This window comes from Mirounga angustirostris, unplaced genomic scaffold, assembly GCF_029215605.1.
Source record: "Mirounga angustirostris isolate CCGP_5_RB_7025 unplaced genomic scaffold, mMirAng1.0.hap1 SCAF_3, whole genome shotgun sequence".
Classification (NCBI taxonomy): domain Eukaryota; kingdom Metazoa; phylum Chordata; class Mammalia; order Carnivora; family Phocidae; genus Mirounga; species Mirounga angustirostris.
The window spans coordinates 101346088-101364131 of record NW_026991711.1 but is presented as its reverse complement, the minus strand read 5'-3'; the positions used below and the strand labels follow the sequence as shown (position 1 = coordinate 101364131).

General features: G+C 42.3%; 1 long non-coding RNA gene across 1 annotated transcript in view; it reads right to left on the bottom strand.

Moving 5' to 3' along the window:
- The window catches only part of LOC123839476 (uncharacterized), a 168953-nt gene that overhangs the window by 55263 nt on the left and 95646 nt on the right, over positions 1-18044 (bottom strand). The window contains exons 3-4 of the long non-coding RNA XR_010409826.1: positions 5383-5549; positions 4028-4162 (exon numbers count right to left, since the gene is read on the bottom strand). This is a non-coding gene — a long non-coding RNA (uncharacterized LOC123839476). The remainder of the gene's footprint in view (positions 1-4027; positions 4163-5382; positions 5550-18044) is intronic.

The following is an 18044-nucleotide window of genomic DNA, read 5'->3' as shown; positions in this document are numbered from 1 at the left end:
TAGGGGCCTGGGCTCTTCCGAGGTCTACCTTTCTATCCTTCCCTCCTACCCAGAGGCCTTTGAGACCTCCCTAAACTTTGCTCCTGGTCCTTCCTCTACCTGGTAAAATTCTACTGGTTATTGAAGCTCCATATTAAATGCTGTCTGTCGGTAATGCCTTCTGTTAACTGTCTCTAGGCAGCAGGCATGTTTCCTGTGTGCTCCGTGGCATTGTGTTCACATTTCTAATAAAGCACTTATCACATCCGACCACCTGTGCAGGTTGGAATTTACATGATTCTCTAGATTCATGGACTTTGGCTGTTGTTGAGCTCAGCGCTCCTGGGAATGGCTGAAACACAGACGATAGACTACTTTCTCGGAGTTGTTCCAATAGGCATTTAACTTACCTTTGGAACTAGCGTATCATAAATGGTCCCAGATATCAATTTGCAACTGGAGCAGGGCATTTGGGGGGAGCTTATCTTGAGAGTGCCTCTATCACGGACGCCTTTCCAGGGGGTGCAGGGGACTCATCTGGGCCAGGTTTTCTGCTGTAGGTTTGCCTTCCCGAGTTATTTAGAATCTGCCGCTCACTGAACTTGAGGTGGTCCTCAAGCTTCAGCAGGTGTTAGAATCACACCCTGGTCGTGGTGGGGGCTGGGCTGAGGGGACTGGAGGTGGGGAAGGAGGAGGAGATGTGGAAATGCAGATGGCTGGGTCCCACCTCCAGAGTTTCTGATTTCCAGGAGGACTGCGGTGGGACCCAGTGATATGCATTTCTAATAAGGGCCCAGGAGACGCTGCTGATTTGGTCCTGGGACCATACCTTTCAGAAAATGGACAAGTGTAAGCTCTGCTTTCCTCCACTGCCCTGTCCTACGTTTTCTCTCTGTTTCTATGGCAATGGCTATGGTTTTCCTTTCCTCATTAGCATCACTACTAGTGACTCCTTTAGTTTTAAAACTGTTTTCCTGCTCCTCCCTGGCTCCCTTCCCCTTCTCCAACCTACGTATTATGAGCACCCAAACGACAAGGATTATGCCAGTATAATTTTTACATCCTTAGTATCAATGACGACTGGCACACACTAGGAGCTTGAATAAATGCGGCAATAATTGGGCTGGGTGTCTGGTTCTGGCCCTGCCATTGAATTCCCTTTTTGGGCAGTGAGTTAAATACTGTCCATTCAATATTTATTATCAGTAAAATAAAGAGAATGATGCTTCAAAGTAGAAATGAATTAGAGCACTGGATTAAAAAAAAAAAAAAGAGTCTGTCTAAAAGGAAGGTTAATTAACAACCAGTTAATTGATAAGGTGGAGGCCATAGCTGCCCCTGGCAGTGGGAATGGTTGACCAGGCAGCCAACAGTCCAGGTGGCCCATGGAGCTGCTTCCTGGGCAGAGAGTACCAAGTTCTGTTCCTTAACTTTTGCCACAAGAACACAGATACTGCAGCATCCATGGGAAAAACCGTCCCCGAAGAATTTTGGTTTGGAGGAAAAAAAATAAGGAAATGTGGGCTCCACACAGCTGCCCTGGCCTAGAGCTTCACTGTATATTAATATAAAGCCTGACTATAAAAATAAATGTCTATCTTTTCTGATTTAAAAAATTCATTCACAAATTAGAAGTTTTGAGAATACAAAAAGTATCCTGGAGGACATAAGTCACCTCTAATATTAATAGCCCCAAATGATCTGCATTTGCGTGTTGAATTATTTTTCATTCCTTCCAATATCTTTCTCCCTCCCCCCTCCCTTTTCTTGGTGACATTTTATGCGGTTTTAGCCTTTACATATTCTGTATCCTGCTTTCAAAAATTAACCTTGTATCATAACATTTTCTGTCATTTTCCAGTCTTCAAAAACATGATTTTTAATCCTTATTTTTTAATTACAATAATAATTGCTGTTCAGGAGACCCAAGGATTCAGAATTGTAGATAATGGGAAAGAGAAATTTTCTCCTTTCCAAATGCACTCCCCAAAGGAAATCACTGCCAAGGGCTTGAGACTTTGGGTGGAGGGGTGGGGGGTGGGGGAGCATAGTCAGTAATTTAAAATTTAAAGCAAATCAACAAATGGGCTTATATCATTCTGCCATTTACTCTTAAAAAAAGATTTAGCAATTTTGTGGTCACTTCTTTTTTACTAAAAATAGTGAAAATGTGATTTATCATAGCTGCTCAATATTCTATTACTGAACACTCATCTCGTTTGGCATTTTTATATTCTAAAGAGTGCTTGAGATGAACATCTTATATATACTTGTTTATAGGAGGTAAGGGTATTTTTAATGGCTCTTACACGCTAAGCAAGCCAGTATTAAGGATTTACCCTCCAAATAGTGCTCTTGACTTTTGTCTCACCTTGACTCCTGACTTCACCCCTCACTCTGGTCAGTCTCTCAAGCCCCTTTGGGTGCAGGCTACAGTGTGGCTCACTGAGACCCAGATCTCCCTGGTTATAACTCAGGGGTGGCACTGTCCTGTAGGAAGGAAAAGGGTGAGGGATTCAAAGGGGTAGAGATGTCTGGAGAGAGAAGGGTTCCTATCACTCACCTCTGACACACAGAGTGAGGGGGCAGGGAGGGGAGGAGCCCTGCTTTCCCCTTTACCTCTGAGTGGAAGTCTCTGTCTCCATCCCTGCTCCTGAGCCACACTAGAAAAATAGCTCTGGGAGAGGAAACATCTGAAATTATCAGGAAGATTAAAGGTAGAGGGCAATGTTATCAGCCCTTTGGGAACGGTCAGGGCAACTGCTCGCGCGTAGGGGAGAGGTGGGATTCACAGAGAAGGCACTGGAGACAGTGGATGGCAGGACAGAAGGCTTTCAGAATGGGAACTCACAGACCTTTCTCAGACAAGAGCAGGAATACGTGCAGTTTCACATGACAGGAACATGTGCTTCTTAGTGAAAGGCTGGAGGAGGTTCATGGTTCATTGGGAAGGAGGAGGAAATCACATTCTCCCAAGATGGGCAGAGATAAGGAAGGAATCTTGGGTCCTTGAAAAGCGTGGCTGATGTATGATTATTCTAGTCCTGGGACACAATTCAAGGGTCTTGGCAGTCATTTCTCATTTCCTCAGCATTTCTTGCTCTGGAATCATCCCTCTCATAAACCCTTCTCTGAGATGGTGCAATGGGGGAAAAGGATCAGCCTAGAAGAAGAGACCAAAAGGTGTGAAGTTTTCTCCTTTAAACACAAAGCTGAGAGTTTTATGGTGGCAGTTGCCCAGGATGGGAGCTCTTCAAAGTCTCATGGTATGTGTACCTGCTGGTCATGGGTCTCTAATCCTTTGAGCTAGACCTAGGTACCCTGAAGCAGGTAGAATAGATAATAGGGAAATTCTGGGGAGGAACAACAAACTGGGAACTGAATCTGACACCTGACAGCGTTTGTGGCCATCAGGCAACCTCATGAGACCTTGCGAGACCCCTGCGGTTTCTCACGGCCACAAGAATCCTGTTGTTGCTCAACAGCACTCATGTGCACACAGACCCAGTTAGCTTGCAAGTGACCGAGAATGACCCCTTCACTGGGGGCGCTAGAGGGACAATAGTACATTTAGAGTATATTTGAAGTCTTTGTCAGAAAAATCAGACTGAGCCTGTGTATCATAGCTAACACTGAGCATACGTAATGATATACAGAGTTCTTGGAATTCCCTGCCTGTTCCCAGAGCCTCATGTGACTTTTCTGTGCCCAGATTATAACCACCTTTAAGAATCAGAGCCTGGGTGGCTCAGTCGTTGGGCGTCTGCCTTCGGCTCGGGTCATGATCCCAGGGTCCTGGGATCGAGCCCCACATCGGGCTCCCTGCTCAGCGGGAAGCCTGCTTCTCCCTCTCCCCCTGCTTGTGTTCCTGCTCTCACTATCTCTCTCTCTGTCAAATAAATAAATAAAATCTTAAAAAAAAAAAAAAAAGAATCAGAGCCCCACATCCACCCAGGGCGACTCAGATCCTTTCTCTAAGTGCACCTGCACTTCCTCTTCTCTACTGTGTACTTTTGCTTTGCAATAAAACTTCTTCTGATATACTTACTCTGACTCATCCTTGAATTCTTTCTCTGGCAAAGTCAAGAATCTGGCACCGGCTGGTGGTTGAGGTCTCCAGCACCAAGAACTCCAACGTCTCTGGTATCAGACCAGTCAAGATTCAATCAGAGAAGCAGAACCACTAGGGGAATATATATATGACATTATCAATAAATAATGGGAACTGTCTTGTTCTACATAGAGTCAAAAACGTCAAATACTGGTAATACATTGTATATACACATAAATTTATGTAAATGTGAAGTACAAGTGAGCAGGGACAAGCTGGAGCCCTTGAGCACGAGTGGGACCCTGTGAGGATGAACTGAAACCCATATCAGTTCTCTTTGCCTCTGGCCTTGGTGGTATGGGCATCCTGGAGAAGCTCAGGCTCTTCATCTAAGAGTGAAACACACACCTGGCTCAAGAGTTGCCTATGTTGGAAAAGGATTTAGGGGATGTTAGGGCAGTTGTAGGCCTGACTACTCCCTCACACCAATGAGATGTACCAGCAGATAAGTGAGAACATGTGCAAGCTACAAAGCACCCGCCAGCTTCCCCTCCATTGCCAACACGCACCCAACCCCAGTCTCCCACTGTGGCTCACCCTAACCAGAAACACACAGGAAAGGGAATTCCAGAAAATGTCGCTCATCCTAATCAAGTTGCTACATTACAAAGTCACCACAGTCCTCTTCTGGACCACTTGGCATTCATACACACTCCTAATACCATATTTAATCTCCAAATAAAGACAATAACAAAGTCATGCTCCCATCTAACATAATACAACTATCCGGGGTGCAAACAGAAATACTCTTTCTCTGAAAGAGGATATAAAGTTCTTTTTTTGGCTCTGAGTAATTTTCATTCTTCCCCTAGGAGATTCATACTCCCCCTTTTGTATCTTCTGCTTTAAATACTATAATATAAAGTTAATATCTATTTATACAGTTGATGTAAGATGATAAGCAGAAGACAGAAAGAAAAATATTCAGTTAATATGCGTCTGAACATTCAGACTAAAATAAGGAATATTCATAACTATTATAGTCTTGTATGCAACTGGTCACAGAGTCGTAGCTGGTTTTTCTACCTTCTTCTACTACCTTCCCTATTTTTGCCTTCAACACTCACCTCAGCTTATTGAGCTTCCTTGCCTAGTGGTGGATAACCCAAACCTTCATTGCTGTAGGGTCAGGGCCCTTAGTAGTCCTGTCTGAATGGGGTTGTTGAATTTAATTCAGAACATGGAAATACTAAGAAGTGGCTCAGAGGATTATCTGCAATCCAGATATACTCCTCCTGACCATTCCTGTGTAGTAGCAACCCAGTTTTCCCTTGATAGGCAGGGTCAATTACCTCAATCTGTAAAGTAGCTCTCCCCACCCGCCTCTTTCTGGCCTGTTGATTCACTTGCACACGGAGCTCCAAATGGCCAGATGGCAGTCGAGTTCAGCGGAATCATTGTTGTGCTGCTAGTGGAAGCATTTCTCCCTTTGGAACTAAGACCTCTAGCCCAGCAGAATCTAAAGTTAAGGGAACAGAGAGCAAAATTTTACTAGTAGATCACTAGGGGGCTTAATAAGTGGTGCAAGTTCCATTTGCCTTCTAAACCTCTGAATCTTGGCTATGGAGAAATAGCACCATATGCTGATTCAGAGTATATTCTGCACCCTAGAGGGGACTGTTCCACCCCTTCAATATTTTACCACCTACCCAGAGCTGGTGGTAACTGGGTCTTCAAAAGACCATTCCATCATCGGGCCCAGGTGGTCATGTCCCTATGGACTAGATTATAGGCTAGAACTGGAGAGTTTCTATAGCCCTGATGTAGAACAGTGAAGGTGAATTCCTGGCCTTGTCAGCTGAAAGAAAACTACTTCTGACGGTCTTATTAAGATTTATAGAGAAAAGGGCATTTGACCAATAGCTGTATATACCAGGTCCCAGGAGATGTGCCGATTTCCTCCAACAACAAAACCACAATCTGGAAGAGGAGCTACAATAGAAGTCACCACCTGATTAAGTTTAAGACAGCCACAGCCCAGCTGTTTTCCTCAAAGGCATACTATTATAGGCTAGTTGTACAAAGATATGGTAGTGGTACTCACCATCTCTCAGGTTCTTGATGGTGACACTAATCTCTTCAGTCTCTCCAGAAATGTGATATTGCATTTGGTTTCCTATTTTCCTAGGTATAGAGTACTAGTGACTCCCACCTGGCTTTTCCTACCATAATAATTCTCACTCTACAGATTAAGGAACCAATGTGGGGATTCTGCTGAGTACGTCTATTCCAACAGTGCACTCCAGAACTGGGGAAATAACCACAGGATGGACCCACTGGGCCCACTTTGAGATGGATCTGAATCAAAAAGCCATTAGACATTTGACCTTCAGAACCCCCTACTCAAGTTGGTGGACCACAGTGACACCTCAGACTTTCAGGAATTATTGTCAAGTCAGACCCTGTGTCCCACAATAGCTGGAGAGCTTGTTTCTCCTTCCTTAATGCACAGTCACCCCGGTAAATAGTTACAGGTCCTTTTGGAGAAGGCAGGGAGGGAGGTAAACAACATAAATTTTTGACAGTGTAGCAGGCTTTTTCTTTAAGGACCCACTGACTCTGGGTTGGTAAATCAGCTGAAGTCTGGGAATTGATTGAGAGGCTGTGACTCTCTAGTTTGGTGATGTAAGCCAGATTTCTGTTCACTAGACTTAGAGCTTTTCTGCCTATACAGATAAAATAAGACTTTAATAGGTTCTCTAACTATTTTAGTCCTAGGGACAGCATGATCAACCAGCCAATGCCAAAGATCTCTGTGAGCCAGACTATTTTGATTACTGCTTTGATTACTCTTCTGTCACTTGGCCCCACAGAATCCTAACATCCCTATTGCATTTAGGAATCACAATTCACACCCTAATATCTGACTTACAGAGAACAGCAACCACAAACTGTTTCAAGGATGCTGGGGGAGAAGGTCCCCTCATGAATTTATTACAGCCTTAGTGAAGGGTGTATCCTCTGGGCCCTTCCTGAATGGATGAGGAAGTCTTATGTGATCAGTCCATTCTAGCTTTCTAATCTCCTTAGGCCTTTGAATACCTTCCTATACAGTACACCAAGGAAGTTATGCTATTTCATCTTCATTTACCATAGACCACCTTGGGATACATATTTTGGTTAACCAAGCAAAATGTTAGAGCTATTCCCATATTCCCATCTCCTTGAGCTAAATCATCAAAATAGGGATTCTCTGCTCAGTGAGCCTGTATTAGAGTTCTCAAGAGAACTAATCAGATGTATACACACGCACATATAAATAAAGAAATTTATTATAAGGAATTGGCTCATGCAATTATGGAGGTTAGCCAGTCCTAAGATCTGCAAGGTGAGTTGGCAAGCTGGAGACCTGGGGGGTGGGGGGGGTGATGGTTTAGTTCCAGTCTGACAGTGGGTAGGCTTGATACCCAGGAAGAATTGAGGTTTCATTTCAAGTATGAAGAGAAGAAAATGTTGATAACCTAGTTTGAAGGCTCTCAGGCAGGTGAACTCTCCCCTACTGAGGTCAGCCTTCCTGATCCATTCAGTCCTTCAACTGATTACAGGAGGTCTCCTCACATTAGGAAGGGCAGTCTGATTTACTCAGTCTGCTGACTTAAATGTTAATCTCATCCAAAAACATCATCACAGAAACACTCAGAATAATGTTTGGCCAAATATCTGGGCACCTTGTAGCCCAGTCGAGCTGACACATAAGATTACCCATTACAGAGCCCTTACCAGTAAATTTAGCCTGATTCAAGTTTACATTTCTTCCACCTGAACTAAGGTAGGAGTGGAGAGGGAGTGGAGGAGAAAGGTAGGATAAAGAGTCAACACAATTTAATGACCTTAATGGTCACCACTTATATCATGATGTACATTCTACTGGGTCCCAAAAAGATTAGTAAGGCACCCCCCCTAATTAACAAGCCAGATAATTTTCCCCTTAATTTGTTTATCTTTGCATTGTTAGCTTTCAGCATTGAGGTGAAGAGATGACAGAATTGGGAAAGGATGTATTGTCACTTGGAGTCTATTCCTATTCCTTCTTTTTTGTAGGGAAAGTACCTTGGATTCCAGTTTCTTCCTCTTTGAATGGGATACTGCTTCATGGAAGTTGTAAGGATTAGAGAGACTGTAAAGAGCTTGGCATATAGTAGACATTTAATAAGTAGTTGGTATCTATTCTTTTCGTTAGACCTAACCATGAGAGAAAAATTTCTTCTCATCCTTTTTGCATGAATACTTTTGAGAACATTTTGGCTTTTAGTTTGTTAATTTCTCTCTACATATCCTGAATTTTGTATAATCAGCAAACTATATATTTAATACCTATATGCCATTTCTCATGGTAACTACTTGAAGGATCTGCAATCAGAGAGAGAACCAGAAGGTACTCTTCCTGGAGCATTAAGACATATCCATGATTGGTTTATTTTATATATCCAGCACCTAACAAGTCCTGAGTAATATTAGCTATAATAATTATTATCCAGGGATGGAATTAATTGATATTCTACCCTCTGTCCCCTATGCCTTTCCAGCCCCAACATTCCACAGATATACCATCATTTTCATTCCTATCATGAGATCTTACATAAATGCCTGGTCACGTTCCAAGTATAAATTTGTTGTGTGTAGCTGGCAAAATTAATCAGACAGAATCAGGATTAGGAAGACCCAGACACCTAATCTGTAATTCAGTCATTGGTCAAGATGGAATCTGAATATAAAAGGCTGGATTCCAGGTGCTTCAATCTGAGGCATCTCTCTGGTTAGGAGAGGTAATAAGAAGACCAACTAACAATAACAACCCTTGACCTTGCCTGCTGACTCCTTAAATTCTAACTTTTATCCTGTCCAGGCTTTCTCACGGGGGACACTGAAACACCCCTGGTTTTACAAAATGGGATTCTTGCTGCCCACCTCCCTTTCAGGTAAGATTGCTTCCATTTTCTGAGAACTCAAGTCAGGTAACAGATGATCAGTTTCTCCAGTACCTAAAGCTCATGTGCTCCCTGAACACCAAGCTTGGCATTCAGCCCTTATGTCTCCTTTCAGTGAGCTCAGCCTCTCTTGAATCAGAGCCAAATGAACTTTGTGAAAATGCACTTAGGGCTACTCACATTTAAATTTCCAACTTTTTTTTCTCCTTGGTATTTTGTTTCTATTTTTTATGCTCCTTTTTTTTTTTTTTTTTTGTATTTTATGTAGCTTTGTAAGCCATCTGCCATCCTTTCTGGAATGAGATGGCATATAAATACATACATATATGCATACATAAAATGTATACTGATATTTGAGAAAGACATATCAAATACAAATGCATCCTTCTAGGTCATATTCAAGACAGAGAAGGGGAGAGGAAGGGAAGGAGAGCTATATTTTTCAAAATATATATGCCAGTATTCTTTCTGATCCTTCCTTACCCCTACCTACTCTTAGGGATCCAGGTAATATTAGAATCATGGTAGAGGGAAGATTTGCATTTTGAAAAATTCTCCCAGGTGATTGTGATTTACCTCTTTGTCTCCCAGTCCTCCACCCATAGCTCAGTGACACATCTCCAGATTTTCTCAGCTTTCTTCCTGCCTTTGGTCAGAAACAGCCCACTCCACCATATTAGCTCATCTCTCCATGGAAATGCCATTCCGGAGTTATGATGTAGCGTTATGCCCTTGGCTTTTAGAGAAGGATAATATAAGAAACAGACAGTTGAAGGGCACGTCTAAATCTTTTGCAAAGCCTTAGATGAAGCCATTGTGCATTATGTGACCAAATGTCACCCAAATAAAGATTTCTCTTCATAATTCCTCACAATACTCAGTGCTAGAGAAAAATTTGACTCTCCGAGAAAACTTGAATTCTGCCTGTCAATAGATGAGGAGAATTACTGTGCTCATGATGCTCTCATTTTTTCCCCGTTATCTACCAGGAGATTTTATTCAATCCAGCAAATAGTGGATGCTGGGTACCAGGTTACATACTATATTACAAATATTAGTAGGGCCGGTTCTGGGCTCTGGGACTCTTAAAGTCTACCAGATACAGAGCGAAATATGTGTGCAATTATACCCATGCTTTCCTCAGATTACTCTTATAATGCTCTCTCCCTTTTTCTCAGTAGTTCCTGTAAAGCCTTGTTCTCTAAATTTTTAAATGCCTTGTTGTATTCATATGTGCTTTTTTTCCCAGTAGAAGACAGAATTTTGGAGGGGCTTTCTGCTTTGTTTGTTTTTGGCTGTTCGCTGTCCTCTATTTTCTTTTCCTTTTTTCCCCTGTCTTATATTTTTAATTGCCCTACACCACCTTTTCAGAGCATGGTCTCTTTATAAGAGTCTCATGTGCAATGTACCCCTCTTCCATGGCCACAGCTGATTGAACTGGAGGTGAACACTTGGCCCAACCTGGGCCAATCAGGTTTCCATACTGGGAATTTGAAGTTGGAGCACTGAGAAACAAGTCAAGTGGTCCTGGAGGCTGAGGTTACCTATTTGAGGTGGCTATGGTGGAATTCATGGTAGTGAAAAACTGAGACAGGAACGATGATCTTCAGAAGGAAGAGACTGAATTAAATACCCAGAGAAAAGTTGAAATGAAAGACCACATAGGATAAAAAAAAAATGAGTATGAGAGGGTGAGAAAACCATATGGAGGCATATAAAAGTTCTCTTTTGATTATTTCTATTTTCTCCATGAAATAACAGGCAAGGTCTTCAGCTTAGAGTAGGAATGGGAAGAGGGTGGGCAACTTGAGAAAAGAAGGTGTGAATTACTCATCATTGAGTGGGGAGTGAGCTGACTAAGGGAATGTGGTAGGAGTGACAAACAGCACTACAGGCTCACTGGAGTGACTAAAGAGAGACAAGTCATCTTAATTTTATGCTTTTTCTCTACTTTCAGCTCTGTGGGTATGGAGCAGGCAGAAAGTTGGATTTAACCAGGACTGAGTTTTATGCCAGGTGAGTATGACCTGAGAGGAAAAAAGGAGCAAATGAGTTGATTATGTCTGTGAAGGAATGCTTATAATAATGGAGCATGGACTCTAATGAAGGAGGTTGGGGTATGACTGGACAGTGAAACAATGGCAGGGTTAGAGATCTCAATGTGGTCTAGGAGTATAGAGGGAGGAAGCCTGAGAGACTGTGCTCAGAGAATGGGATATTTGAAACACAGATTAAGGAAGGGGTCAGGAAATGGTAATGACAAGAATAAAGTGAGGTTAAGTAGAGGTTAGGTGGGCAAAGTAAGTGGAGATGAGAAGACTGAGAAATTGAGAGGTAAAGGTCCAGGAGGTATCATCCATATGAAGACTGAAATCCTCAAGTATTGTAGGGGTAGTAAGAGGGAGAGAAAGGGAATGAAGAGGAGTAATCCAAAGACTTTTAGATGACTCCAATAAGGAAAAGCAACAGATGCTTTAGTATGGTGCAGAAGTTTCAAAGAAGCCATGTGTGTATGTGTATGTGTGTGCTTATATCGAGGAATGAAGGTCTGAAAATGGCAATGAGTAAGGACATTTTCTGCACACAGTCTTAGTGGTGTGAGTGGGATAAGATAAATCTATAACTTGAGGGGGTTGTGGGGGTGAGGGAAGGTGTCCTCAGGAAGAGCCTGCCTTCACCAGAGTAAGGAGAGGGAAACATTCAGTGGTTAAGAAAGGAGGGAATTTGCTGATGATGGACCATGAGTTTCAGAGGGCATGGTGAAAGAGTTTGAAAGAATAGGAAATTGGGTTTGATTAGGGAATATTTTGAACTATATGGGGATGAGAGTCCAGGTGGAGAAAAAAGACCTGAGATTGTGGACATCTAATGAGAACCTAGGGAACAGGAAGGTAGGGCCAGATGGGATGATCTTCTGCTGGGAGGTGGACAATCCATTGTAAGTGTCACCTCTTTTTTGAAAGTAGATTCTTAAGCAGATGGTAGCAGTGAGGCAGAAAATATTGGGGAAGGGGTGCTTCTTGGTGTTCCTGATGGTGGAGGCATGGCATTGGAAGGGTAGAGGCATGGAACATAGGAGTAAGCACATGACACAAGCTCACAGACTCCAGCTCCCATCAGAGACAGTCTTTTAACACTGGGAACCAATAGCCCAGACATTGGTTATCGCTTTCCACATCTGCAATCTCTTATCCCTTATTCTGAAATCCTCAAATTCTAAAACCCAAAAGGTATTACATTATGCATTTAGTAGCAAAGGCTGACCTGCCCTAACAATAAGATCTTTGTAAACATCATTTTTCTTAAAAGTGTGAATATTCATATGTTTTACCATAAAACAGTTAATGAATTTGATTATGGAGTGTGGCTTCACATCCCACTGGGAGTAATATATAATATATGGTATGTACTCTATATTATGTTTCCAAAATCAGAAAAGTTCTAAAATTCATCTGACTCCAAAGGTCTTGGCTAAGGGTTTTGGATTTATATACCCAACCAGGTATGTAAAAGCCTTTCCTAAGCCACCCTAAGTTGGGGCAGCTTCATGGAACTTGGACCCACCTGGGACCACTGTGAGGAATACTATGAGGACTCCCAAACCTCAGGGGACCTGTGGGTTTGACCTGCTTCTAGTCTCCTTTTCTTCCATAGGTCACAACATGGTGGGAAGAGAAGCAAAAATAAATGTTTCAAAAGAAGATACACACCTGTCTTTCTTCTCTCTTTATTGCTAACAAGCTTTGGCATAAAATCATCCACTCTGAGAGAAAGCTAAAGAATTTTAATTTGAGTGTTGAAATTCATACCCACTAGAGATTCCAGGACTGTTGATGGCCACGGTTCCCGACATTAGAGAAAGCTGTCTTTAGAGAGTGAAGGTGAAGTCAACATTTAGAGACATCAATGGTGAGAGGTGGAACTAGAAAGCAGGTCCTGACTATGCTCCAGTCCTGGCATCCATTATTTCTGAGGTCGGTTCCACCTTCCCATGATTTGATTATGTTAGCCCATAAATCACCATCTCCTGCTTAAGCTGGTTTGTCCCATTCATAATGAAGCAGCAGGGATGTCCTTCCAGGCAGATAGTGTATAAAGGGATCCCTGGACCTGGGGATGTTGGGCATCTTAGAAGATAGGTAGCTCTTAGTACCATGGAAATATGTCAGCCAACCGCCAAGTCTCCACTTCTGGGCTGGGCTTCTCCTGTGGGGAGAGCAGGGGTAGCTGACAGTTCTAGAGGAACCGGGGTCCTAAATGAGTTCCAAGTCACAGGCTCAGGATCATGAGGTGAATAAAGAAATCTGAGTGATTTCCTCAGCCAAGCAGAGTCCAAGGTGCTGGACCCAGAAGTCCAGGCAGAACCCTGGGATGGGAATCCCTTCCAGTAGTCTCTGATGCATAGAATTAAGGAGATAGTCTAAGGGGCAGAATGTGGGTTGAAACCCAGACTCAAACAGCTTGTCCTATGTAGTAGCTGTCATTTGAAAGACAGTAGGCAGAGAGGGTGGATATAATAATATTTATAGGTAGAAAGATGGATAAGCAGATGAGAGATAAGTGTTTCAAAGAGGACTGAAAAAGGTAGAGTCTGGAAAAATTCCTGAGCTGAAGAGAAGAGAGGTGTAGCTGCTTTTTATAGATTACCTGTGACTTAGGTTGTGGGTATAGAGAAAGCTGCTAAAGGTGACAGTTTACTGGAGACAGCAGAAGCATAATCATCAGAACTGGGGCACAAGATCAGGGCTGGACAGGACTCAGGATGAACCAGCTTGATGTGATAACTGTTATATTCATGGCCCCAGTAAGCCATGTCTCCCAGTCTTCACACTGTATAGTCCCTCCCATATTGACTCTGGGCTCAGCCAGGTAACTTGCTTTGGCCAATGAGATATTGGCAAATGTGATAAATTAGAGGTCTGATAAGCATTTGCACATTGGAACTATGTTCTTTGAACTCTGAGATCACAATGCTGTGAGGAAGCTCATGTTAGCCATGTGAGCTCTCAACATGGAGGACAATCAAGGAACTCAGACAAGAACAAAACTCTAGGTCCCAGATATATGGCTCTGATTGAACAGTCTTAGCCAGTTGCCCAATTGAACAGAAATGAATCTTCTCCATTGTGTCCAACTAAATTCCTGACTCATAGCATTATAAGCAAATAAAATAATTGTTGCCTTAAGCCACTAAGTTTGGGAACAGTTTGTTATCCAACATTGGATAACTGAAACAGGTGGCCTCCTACTTACAGAGTTTCCATCTCAGGTCAGAATTGACCCTTGAACCATTAGCCTATGAAGTATGAAGGTGATCCTGCATGGGGGCATCTATCATTTCTTGATCCCCAAAAAGGGCTATTGTATAGAGTCCTTTTCCTTTTAGCACTGCTACTGTCCAGATGCCTTGACCAGCTTATAACCATCTAGCCACTAGCCTGTTGATGAAAGCAACACATGAGGAATGGGTAAACTAAGAGAGTTCCAGAGATATGGAGCCGAACTGTAATAGAACATTCCTGGTCCCTTTCTTGCCTCTGGTCTTCCTGTTATGTGATTTAATAACTTACTGTTTAAGTTTCTCAGTTACTTGGCAGCTGCAAGTGCCCTAATGGCACAGCCTTGTGTTTTGTTGTGTTTTTAATTTATGCCTGTAAAATTCACAAATTTTATTGCAAGGTAGAAATTCTGTAAGTAAAAATGCTTGCAAACCACTTCACATCTTCAATGGGGAGGCTCTATCCTGTGTCCACCACTTCTCCTGACCTGGTACCCTTGGGACCAATTTCTGAAATGCCTGCCATTAGGATGCAGCAAGGAGCCAGGCTGGTATTTTCAGAGCATCACAGCCATGCAGAATTATTACGGGTTATGTGTGCTCGTCTTGAGCTAAGACAGACCTTTGAGTCCAATTGTCAGCTTGTGACCAAATTGGCAATACCCATTTATTCTAGTTCTCACAGGGCTTTGAGGAGATACCAGATACTTCATTTGCCCCTTCCAGCCTCGTGTCTAACACACCGGCTAACTTCTCCCTCTGGTACCTGAAACTTAAAAAGACAATAAAAGGCACACAGATCAATATGTTGAAAACCTATATCTTCCAAATATAGTCTGTTTTTTTCCTAGACATAACAAGCATGCAAATTAGCCCCGTGCAAAACCAGAAGCACAGTTTATAGCACCATTTCTGTCTGACGTGTTCTCTGACATAGAAGATTCCTTAAGACAGTCCTTCATTTTCCCCCAACGTATTCTCTACTTAAATATCAAACAACTGTAAGATGGTCTTTTGGAAATTAGTATTTATCCTTAATTGTCTTCAGCTGTATCTACAATAAGCCACTGTACTTAAGTCACTAAGTTCTAAATAGGTCAGAGGGTGAGGGTGACTTTCATCTATCCCAACCACTGGGAGACAGCTCAAAGTTTGCTCTTACTGCTCACTCTGTGGTGTCTTCCCAAAGACAGGACAGCAGGGCTGTGTTATTTGGAGAGCGCTGAGACCTATGAATGCAGAAGGTCAGAAATAATCAATGCAGCATCCCCATCATTCATCACTGGGAGAACCCAGAGAGGGAAAATGTGCCCTATTTTCTCTCCCTGCCCTTAATGGAACACAATCTTACTGCTCCATCTCTCTTCTTAGCCTGCGTTGGAGCAAATAGTTTGGGGACATGCACAGTTTGAAACAACCCCATTACGTCAGGATGGCAAATGTAATGCATTTACCCTCCTTCCTCCTTGGAGAAGTTGGATAAATGTTGCAAGTGGGCCTCCTAGGTAAAGACTAAAACAGAGCCTTAGCTAGATTTAGAACAATGGGTCAAAGTCCATTTTGGGAGGAGAATCACAGACTCTATTTCCACTTGGTGTGATAGACGTGCTAGATATGCTTGGGTCTACACTATGTTGTGGCTCTAGGCAGACACCTAGGCCAGAGCTCTTTCCTCTGGCCAGTGCTGTTGCTTTAGGAACGCTCTAGATATATTTAGCTCAATTATTAAATGGATTCCATGTTTTAATCTTCATCACTTGGTAGGTACTTGCTTTTATCCTATTTCCATCCCTTTCTTTTCAATCTTAGGCCAGGTATCTGCAGGTTGCAGTACTTCTTTCACAGCCAACCAAAGGATAGCTGGTTATTACATTCCCATGTGCTGCCAGGGGCCAAGAGGGATAAGAAATGCTAGCAACTCCCTTTGTCCATGGAAGGGAAATGGTGCAAGGGCATTCTTGTTCAGTTCAAGTAAGTATATACTGAGTACCCCCTACCCACTCAGGGGACTTAGAGATGAATAAAGCATGGCCTCTGCCTCGAAGAGCTCACCATCTAGAGTAAAGGTTGGCAAACTACATCTGTGAGCTGATGATTGTTGCCTGTTTTTGGAAATAAAGTTTTATTAGAACACAACCACACCACTCATTTACACATGGCCTATGGTTGCTTTTGCTCTACAATAGCAGAGTTGGGTAGTTATAACAAAGACTGTATGACCCACAGGGCCTAAAATATTTAATATCTGGCCCTTACAGAAACTGTCTACCTCTGCACAACTCAGTGGTTTGTGGTATGTTTACAGAATTATATAACTGTTACATTATCACATTTCAGAATATTTTCATCACCCCAGGAGACATCTCCATTAGCAGTCAGCTCCCAGCCCCTGGCAACCACTAATCTACTATTTCTATGGATTTGCCCATTTTTGACATTTCATATAAATGGAATAATGCAATATGTGCCCTTTTGTGACTGGCTTCTTTCACTTAGTGTATTGTTTTCAAGGTTCATCCACGTTATAGCATGTACCAATACTTCATTTCTTTTTATTGTCAAATTATATTCTATTGTGTGGATATAGCACATTTTATTTATTTATCAGGTGATGAATATTTGGGTTGTTTCCACTTTTTTTTTTTTTTTAAGATTTTTATTTATTTGTTTAACAGAGAGAGAGAGAGCACAAGTAGGCAGAGCAGCAGAGAGAGGGAGAGGGAGAAGCAGGCTCTCCGCCGAGCAGGGAGCCTGATGCAGGGCTCGATCCCAGGACCCTGGGACCCCGACCTGAGCCGAAGGCAGCCGCTTAACGACTGAGCCACCCAGGCGCCCCGGGTTGTTTCCACTTTTGATCTATTATGGATAATGCTGTTATGAACATTTGCATACAGGTTTTGTGTGATCATAAGTTTTGAATTCTCTTTGGTATATATTTAGGTGTGGGAATTGCTAGGTCATACAGTGGCTTTTAACAAATGCTTAACATTTTGAGGAACTGGTGAACTGTTTTACAAAGGACATCCATGGGCGCCTGGGTGGCTCAGTCGTTAGGTGTCTGCCTTCGGCTCAGTTCATGATCCCAGGGTCCTGGGATCGAGTCCCACATCAGGCTCCCTCCTCGAGGGGAAGCCTGCTTCTTCCTCTCCCACTCCCGCTGCTTGTGTTCCTGCTCTCGCTATCTCTGTCTCTGTCAAATAAATAAATAAAATCTTAAAAAAAAAAAAAAACACAAAGGACATCCACATTCTTGCTAACACTTATTATTGAGTGTTTTTTTTTTAAATTCTAGTCATCCCAGTGGGCATTAAGTGGTATTTTCTTGTAGTTTTGATTTGAATTTCCCTCATGAAAAATGATGTTGATCTTTTCATGTGTTTATCTGCCATTTATACGTTTTCTTTGGAGAAATGTCTATCAAATACTTTGTTCATTTTTAAGTTGGGTTATTTGATTTTTTATTGTTGAGTTGTAAGAATTCTTTACATATCACAGATTCTAGTCTCTTATCAGGTTTGCAAATATGTTCCTCCATTCTATGGGTTGTCTTTTCACTTCTTGATGGTTTTCTTGGAAGTAAAAAAAAGCTTATAATTTTGAACATGTCCTATTTATCTGTTTTTTTCTTTTGTGACTTGTGTTTTTGGTGCCATATCAAAGAAACCATTGCCTAATCCAAAGAATTACTCCCATTTTTTTTTCTAAGAGTGTTAAAGTTTTAACTTTTACATTGAGTTTTATCCTCCAT